Source organism: Palaemon carinicauda, chromosome 39 (assembly GCF_036898095.1).
Source record: "Palaemon carinicauda isolate YSFRI2023 chromosome 39, ASM3689809v2, whole genome shotgun sequence".
In the NCBI taxonomy this organism is placed as follows: Eukaryota; Metazoa; Arthropoda; class Malacostraca; order Decapoda; family Palaemonidae; genus Palaemon; species Palaemon carinicauda.
The window spans coordinates 571,350-578,849 of record NC_090763.1 but is presented as its reverse complement, the minus strand read 5'-3'; the positions used below and the strand labels follow the sequence as shown (position 1 = coordinate 578,849).

Genomic DNA, 7,500 nt, shown 5'->3' with positions numbered 1-7,500 from the left:
AGGTACCAGAATTCTAACTCCTGGAGCGAGTATCCCTCGTGAAAGGGATATCGCGACATATCAGAGGACGTATTCTAGACACGTCACATGGCAATCTACGACCTGAACAGAGATTCGTCTCGTAGGAGGGAGATTGACGAGATACGAATTCGGGAAAGAAAAAGGGGAGCCGCTCCCAAGGCTTCCCTATCCCCCGATTCGTATGCGTGCCTGGCGCCAATCCTGGCGCCATCTGCATTCCTTTTTGCGTAGCTTAACAACTCGGTGTTTTTTCCTGTTTTTCTCGCAAACCTTGGATTTATTCAGCTTTTCATGGCTTCTTCGTCTTCGTTGACTTCGGATAAGTTGAGTATAGTGTCTGTTATGTATAAATGTAGGCTCTTGGTAAAATTTTGAGTGATTAATAGGATTAATCTTTGATACAAGAGCCGTAGCCTACCAGAGGTGTCCTGGACACTGTCACTCGCTAGGTATAAATTAGTTAGTCAGAGTGACATTCCTGGTTGTTTTGCTTAATAAAATTTAGCTATTTAGCTTTACATAGGATTTCCTTTCGTGCTTAGTATTATTTGGCGAAGTATTCGCCATTCTGGCCTACGCTAGGCCATGTAGCCTAGTCGTTTGGTCCTAGTACTTAATGCATGATTTTGGTTTTTCCGAGTGTAATTAAAATTTTATTGAAGCTTTAGGCTATATTTTATACATTTTAGACTGTGTGGAATATTTCCAAGATTGTATACGTGAGAGTTTCGGTGAATTAGGTAATCGATTCTCTTGGTGCCTAGGCTAATTGCTTAGGGAGCCTTAGTATACTTTATTATACTCCCCGGTTGCTTTCTTTTCTTCGGAGAAGGTATGCAATCCCTTTCCCTCTGTTTAAGCCTTGGGCTTATCCCTAAGTGGTTTTTTCCGAATTTATTTTCGATAAAACTATACTAGGGTGTTACTGTACCTTCCTGTTCCAGCAGAGTCTGGTTCAAAGAGGGACAGAACAACAGAGTTTTTAGTCTGAGTCCGTGTTGTCTGGCTTGGGGCAGAGTCTCCCTCGCTGACCTAACACTTACAAAGGGAGCTTAGCTCCCTTAGGTCACTATCGAAGGTTTCTGTAGTTATGATTCCTTCTTGTGTGATCGACCAGACTAAGTCCTGTTGCTGTTCTCGGGGAGGATAAAATCTTCCCTTGGGAGTAGCAACGCCTTCCTTGTTTTGGTGCTCTGGAAGCTGGCAGGTATTATACTACTGTGCTGGCCCTTTCCCTTAGATCTCCCTTAGGCTAAGACAAAGTTCTTGGGTGCGGGTGATCTGTCACTAAAGCAAGGTTGGCAGGACCCTCTTGTCCCTTCCCCCTCTATCTCCGTAATGGCCTAGCCATTACTGTACTGTACCTTGCCGGCCGGCAGAGCTGGCCGGCAGGGGTATTACTGTACTGTATGTCATTCTACTTCTGGACCTAGTATAGGTTGGGATGTGGAATTGACTAAGCCCATTGCCGGCCGGCAGAGATGCTGGACGGCAAGGGTCTTATGTTTTCGAGTGCTGCCCGGACCTCTCTTGGTCCCTCATCCATGCCTGCCGGCAGAGCCGGACGGCATTGGTCAAGGAAGCCTGAATTAAGTTTCTCCCCTTCCTTATATGCACTCTTTCGGTTGCCGGGCTTGGGGGGTTGTGTACACTCTTATCCCGGCATCCATTCTATTTTCTTCTAGTGCTGTACCTGTCCCGGCTGCCGGCCTATGAGGCCGGCAGCCGGGCAGGTGTAGTCTTCTGGTTCTTTTGCTGCCGGCTGGCATCGGTCTTGTACCTTTGCCGGCCGGCTTATGTCAGTCCTTGTCTGCCGGTCACCAAGAGTGTGGCCGGCAGCTGGGTACTACCTTGTGTAGTTGCTGGCCGGCAATCATTGCCGGCCAACACTGGCTGTTGCTGGCCGGCAGCTGCTGCCGCCGGCACAGGCATTTGAACCAGAGGGCTGCCGCCCTATAGCTGTTAAGTAGTATACTTTAAAGCTAATTGTGATGTGTGCCGGCCGGCAAAGGCAGGCCGGCACACATCCTCCTATACTGTACTAGTATTCTTCTGTATAGCATATACAGTAAGAAGAAAACTATAGTAAAAGTTTAGGTACAGCACTGTATCTTCTAACACTATTGTGTTTTCTTGCACGGCCCTTTGCTGTTGCCCTCAGACAGGAAGCAGAGTTCTTCCCCGTCTATTATCCAGGATTTTAAAATCATTGCCTAGGTGTGAGCTCCACCTGTTTCCTCTGGAAACCTTGCATTGGTTACTCTAGTAGAGATAAACCATTTTGATTTTATTATCTGGAAGGCTGCAACAATGGGTTGTGAGGGAAACACAAGTGTGTGTCTTTCCTTTATGAATTGTTATGCTATACTATGCATATCCAGTGATACATAGTTCACTTGATACTCATGGAAATTTCTTCTCTTTACAGGAGGACCCTCCGAAGTGCGGAAATGTTTTCTGCAATGTCCGCAGCAAGAACCTCTGCGGACATGAGTGTTGTAGGAGACACGCAGCATGCGCTGTCTCCAAGGATGATCTCCAGTATTGGGACCCTCAGGTATGTACTGTATGCACTAACCTGATTACTGAGGCTTTTGATTCCCCTAGAACGGCGGAATCAAGGGATATAGCTAGGGAAAAGCTTCGTACTTGGGTAAGGGGCTTCAAGAAGAACACCTCTGGCCCTTATCTTCCAAGTGAGAAGATGAGGGCGTATCTTTTTCCCCAGGCATCAGCTGAGGCAGTGATTCCCCAGCCTCAAGAGGAGATCCTTCAAGATCAAGTCCAGGTGGACGAGGAAGTCGCAGATGCGATGCAAGACATCCAGTTGTGTGACAGGATGTCTGACCTGGACGAACGTTTGGAAGAAGACCTCCTGGCAGAAGGTCAGGATCAAGTTCAAACCCCAGATGTCGTAGAGGATGAGGTCGACGAGGTGTCGGCTACTCCGGTTCAGATGCCGGAGCCTATCCCCTCAACATCAGCTGGCCTCCCAGTAGAACTGGGACAGGCCCTCTCTTCGATTGTTGGAATGATCCAACAAATGCAGAAGGAGAATCAGGAGAAGGCGGCTGCAATGGAACTGCGTATGCAGTCCCTGGCAGAATCACATGGGCCCCGGAAAAGGCTCAATGTGAAAGACCTTCCCATATGCTCAGATGCTAACCCATGGAGGTATGCTGAGCACATGCCGATGACAACTGGAAAGATCGTCATCTCGGATAAGCTAGGTTCAGTTCCCCTAGAGGAGGTAGAATTCTGGCCCAGCAAGGCATCATATCCGGACTGCTATGTCCGGCTGAGAAAAGAACCAGCTTCAAGGGAGGAGACAGAGCCGAAGGAGGTCATTATTATGGACCACGCTAAGGCTCAAGCCCTACTTTCATCCTCGATGAAAGAGAGGGGCTTCTCGAATTCGAAGGTAGCTGCATTGAGCAAGAAGCTCCCTTCGTTTGTGTCCTCTCCTGATAGAGCCTTCCCCTTTTTACAGAAAGGGTTTGCGGCTGTCCTAAAGGCAGTCGAGGCCGGCAAGCCTTGCCCCTCCCTGGAGGAGTGTAAACCCTTGTCGCTGGCTCTACCTATGGACCACAAAGACTGGAAGGATGTCCATCTGACATTCTCAGTGGGAAAGTTGGAGGCTGATATTGCCGGACGGCAATTCGGCGAGGACCTCCCCAAGCTGTCCGAATCTCTTTTACGAAGAGAGTTCGAGACAAAAGAAAGACTGGCTGCCTCAATGTCTCATCAGACTACTCTCGAGACGATGGCAAGTGACCCCAAGGTCCATGAAATGTTCATGGTAGTGGCTAAGTCTCACCTAGCCACAGTGACGAAGGACCTTTATAGCTTCGTCAAGGCAAGGAGAGCTTGCAGGGAGTTCGTGTTCACCGGGGCTTCGGTGAGACACGAGCCAAGGAAGTTAATCTCCTCCAACATTTGGGGAAAAGACCTTTTCCCTACCGATGTGGTCAAAGAGGTTGTTGATAAGGCCGCCGTGGAGAATAGAAACCTTCTCCAGAAGTGGGGCCTGGCTATCAAAAGAAAATCTTCCCCGGATGAGGGTCCTCAACCAAAGAGGAAGAATATGAAGACTAGGCTACAATTTCGGCCAGCCAAGCCTTATAGACAGCAACAGCAACTGCAATTGCCTTTGCCTCCAGTGCCCCAGATGGTGGCACAAACCCCGACTGCCTTTCAGTGGGTACCCCAGGCTGTGCCAGGTCAGTCAACCACATTCGCCCCAACGTTCGAAGGACAGTCTTCTTCCTTTCGTGCAAAACCTAGAGGAGCAGCCAGAGGCTCGTCTAGGCGCCCCTCAAGGGGAAGGGGATTCAGAGGCGGTCGTGGTCAGGGAGGCAAGACCTCAGGACGGCAGTCCAAGTGAAATGATACCGGTAGGAGGGAGACTGATGAAATTTTGGGATCGCTGGACCTTCGATCCCTGGGCCCAAAGCCTACTCAAGAATGGACTGGGTTGGAGCTGGTACAGCACTCCACCCCCATGCCTTCGGTTTTTCCAACACTCCACCCCCATTTTGGAGGAGTACGTTCAAGAACTGTTGGAGAAAAATGTGATCCGAAAGGTGAAGTCCATCAAATTCCAAGGGAGGCTGTTTTGTGTTCCCAAGAAAGACTCGGAAAAGCTCAGAGTCATTCTGGACTTGTCACCACTCAACAAGTTCATAGTGAATTGCAAATTCAAGATGCTAACACTGCAACACATAAGGACCTTACTGCCCAAGAGGGCATACTCAGTCTCTATAGACTTGTCAGACGCCTATTGGCACATTCCAATCAGCCGTCGACTCTCCCCCTACCTAGGGTTCAGGCTACAACGGAAACTGTACGCCTTCAGAGCCATGCCATTCGGGCTAAACATAGCCCCAAGGATTTTCACGAAGCTTGCGAGCGCAGCTCTCAAACAATTACGCCTAAAGGGAATTCAGGTAGTAGCCTACCTGGACGACTGGCTGGTGTGGGCAGCATCCGAGACCGAATGCTTGCAAGCTTCCAGTCAGGTGATCCAGTTCCTAGAGTACCTAGGCTTCAAGATCAACAAGAAAAGCCTCGACTTTCTCCATCCCAAAAGTTCCAGTGGCTGGGAATCCACTGGGACCTTTTGTCACACAGTTTCTCCATCCCAATGAAGAAAAGGAAGGAGATAGCGGGCTCTGTCAAGAGACTTCTAGATTCCGAAAGGATATCAAGACGCGAACAGGAGAGGGTACTAGGCTCTCTCCAGTTTGCTTCAGTGACAGACCCAGTGCTAAGAGCACAGCTAAAGGATGCAACCGGAGTTTGGAGAAGGTATGCATCAAACGCGCGAAGAGACCTGAGAAGACCAGTGCCGCCTCGGCTATGTACTCTTCTCAGACCTTGGTCCCAAGCCAGACATCTAAAGAAGTCGGTTCTTCTTCAGCCACCTCCCCCGTCGATGACGATTCACTCAGACACCTCAAAGGAGGGATGGGGAGGTCACTCTCATCGGAAAAAAGTCCAGGGGACTTGGTCCAAGCTATTCAGGACCTTTCATATAAACTTTCTAGAAGCTATGGCAGTGCTCCTTACCTTAAAGAAAGTCTCCCCGCGTCACTCGATCCACATAAGATTGGTGACAGACAGCGAGGTGGTTGTGAGATGCTTGAATCGACAAGGGTCGAGGTCACCACCTCTCAACCAAGTGATGTTAGCCATTTTCCGATTGGCGGAAAAGAAGAAGTGGTACCTGTCGGCAGTTCACCTTCAAGGAGTCCGCAATGTGACAGCGGACGCTCTATCCAGGTTCACACCGATAGAGTCGGAATGGTCCTTAGACGCAGGATCATTTTCCTTCATTCTGAATCAAGTCCCAGAACTGCAAATAGACCTCTTTGCGACGAAAGACAACAAGAAGTTGCCCCTGTACGTGTCCCCGTACGAGGACCCCTTAGCGGAAGCAGTGGACGCAATGTCCCTCGACTGGAACAGATGGTCCAGGATTTATCTGTTCCCTCCTCACAACCTTCTGTTGAGGGTCCTCAACAAACTGAGATCCTTCAAGGGGGTAGCGGCAATAGTGGCCCACAAGTGGGCGAACAGTATGTGGTTCCCTTGGCGTTGGAACTACAGATGAAGTTCGTGCCGCTACCACATCCAGTTCTGACCCAGCGAGTCCAGAAGTCGACTGTCTGCGCTTCATTACAGAAAACCCAGACCCTGCAGCTCATGATTTTCTCGCCCTAGCGGTGAGAAAGCGCTTCGGGATTTCGAAAGCCAGCATAGACTTCCTAGAGGAATACAAGTGCAAATCGACTAGAAGGCAATATGAGTCATCTTGGAGAAAATGGGTGGCCTTTGTAAAGGCAAAGAATCCACAGGAGATCTCAACAGATTTCTGCTTATCTTTCTTCATCCACCTCCATGGCCAAGGATTGGCAGCTAACACGATTTCAGTGTGTAAATCGGCTTTGATGAGACCCATTTTATTTGCCTTCCAGATCGACCTAGGTAACGAGATCTTTAATAAAGTTCCGAAAGCCTGCGCTAGGCTCAGACCTTCAGCACCTCCAAAGCCCATCTCATGGTCTTTAGACAAAGTTCTTCATTTCGCCTCCTTGTTGAGCAATGAAGAATGTGCGTTAAAGGATTTGACGCAAAAAGTTATTTTCCTATTTGCACTCGCGTCCGGGGCCAGGGTTAGTGAGATCGTAGCCCTCTCGAGAGAGGCAGGTCGTGTTCAGTTCCTGGATGGGGGGGAGCTGAACCTGTTTCCGGATCCTACGTTTCTCGCCAAGAATGAGTTACCCACCAACAGGTGGGGTCCCTGGAGAATCTGCCCTCTGAAAGAAGATGCATCTCTATGTCCAGTAGAATGCCTAAAGGTCTATCTTCGTAGAACTTCAGACTTCAAGGGTAGTCAACTATTCAGGGGAGAAACATCAGGCTCAAATTTATCTCTGAATCAACTCAGAGCGAAAATGACATATTTTATTCGCAGAGCGGATCCTGACAGTACACCCGCAGGTCACGATCCGAGGAAAGTTGCCTCATCCCTAAATTTCTTTAATTGTATGGATTTTGAACATCTCCGTTCATACACGGGCTGGAAGTCTTCCAGGGTGTTCTTTCGCCACTATGCGAAGCAAGTAGAGGAACTTAAGAGATCTGTGGTAGCAGTGGGTCGTGTAGTTAACCCTACTGTTTAACTCTGCGAGGAACAGTGGTCTTAATTGGGACGATTAAGTCCAGGGTGAGTGTGTAGGTACATACTGTACTACAAACTAAATAAGGGCACCAAGTGCCCATATAGACTGTTCCTTCTTTCAAAGGTGAACCTTGCATAAGTTCAGACATGTGTGCCAAGCGTTTCTAACGCTAATGTGATTGATTTGTAATACAGATTTTTTATGACTTGATACCTTGGTATCTCATTAAAGTGGTGTTTAATGGTTTTTCTTTCAGATAAACAAGTTCTGTTTACTATCATACTTATGCTTAAAG

The 7,500-nt window shown here is 48.6% G+C and overlaps 1 protein-coding gene across 1 annotated transcript in view; it reads right to left on the bottom strand.

Moving 5' to 3' along the window:
- The window catches only part of LOC137630953 (solute carrier family 23 member 1-like), a 27,034-nt gene that overhangs the window by 17,049 nt on the left and 2,485 nt on the right, over positions 1-7,500 (bottom strand).